This window comes from Tupaia chinensis, unplaced genomic scaffold (assembly GCF_000334495.1).
Source record: "Tupaia chinensis unplaced genomic scaffold, TupChi_1.0 Scaffold144952_1, whole genome shotgun sequence".
In the NCBI taxonomy this organism is placed as follows: Eukaryota; Metazoa; Chordata; class Mammalia; order Scandentia; family Tupaiidae; genus Tupaia; species Tupaia belangeri.
This window is the reverse complement of record NW_006204812.1, coordinates 5,604,681-5,605,913: the sequence shown is the minus strand read 5'-3', so window position 1 is coordinate 5,605,913 and position 1,233 is coordinate 5,604,681.

Below are 1,233 nucleotides of genomic sequence, written 5' to 3'. Positions count from 1 at the left end.
GCATATTTGGTAGCTGTTTTATAAAGCATAATTTGCCACTCTTTTTTTTTTTTTTTTGGAGAGGGTTTTGCTATAGGGCGCATGCGCTCGCCAGACAGACAGACAGAGACAGAGAGAAAACAAGAAATCACCCCCCAGAGGGGATGGCCACGCCGCAATCCCTTCTCCTCCATTCTCCTCTCAGGATCTTGGGCACGCACGCACACGCTCCTGGTGTGAGTTTTAAGCCACCAGGTCCAGGACATAAACCGCGGTCGACCACGTGGTAGTCCAGCGACATAGCCATTACGCCAACTGCTGGTCCCAATAATTTGTCACTCTTGAAGTAGTTTTGATTCCCTCAAATTTTGTCCTTAAAACGAATGGGTGTGAGGTGCAAGGGAAGGAAACATTTGACAGATGGAAAAATGTAAAGTTCTGTATTAATAAATATAGTACACATCATGATGGGGACATTATATAAAGTGTGAAATTAATCTTAAAATATTAAAATAAAAACAATAAAATTGAATATCATGTACCCAATCTTTGTCAAGATCTTATTACAGTCTTATTACAGAATGTAGACTTCTGAGCTCTTGTCTCCTCTGTGACTTAGCTTGTCCTTCCTCTAGGCACTTCCCTTTGGGTTAATACCTACCACTGTCATCTTACAGTTGCTGCAAGATGAAATGTTTGGTTTATGTTTGTGTTTAGCTAAGCATGTGGAAGTTCAGAGATGTTCCCTAAATCGACAATGAGGATGATGACCACAAGCAAGATGAAACAGAAATGCCCAAAGGAATTAGGCTAGCTAATTATTCTCAGCTGGTTATGACAATAGGGTCATGGAAAGCCAGTAGAAGACAAATGGAAAAAGACATTTGGAGAGGACTCTGCTGGAGGGGCTGCAGCAGCTCAACATCTAGAAGACTGAAGACTTCCTTCCAAACTACATAAAACCCTGCAACCCTGCAGCTAACGTTGATATTAGTCCCTGCCAGCTGGTCCTAAATGGATAATGGTAGCCAGTAAAGACACACCCTATGAAATCATCAAAAAAAAATTTATTTACTGAACATCTGATAAGTGTCAGACTTTTGCTGCACTCAGTGAAGACCAATGCTAGTGGGTCTGTCATTATGATCCTGACCTCTGGGACATTCATTACCAATTTCAAAACCCTTTTCCAACTCTCTCCTGTGGTCTTAAACATATCTGTGCTAGATTTATATATATATATATATGTATATA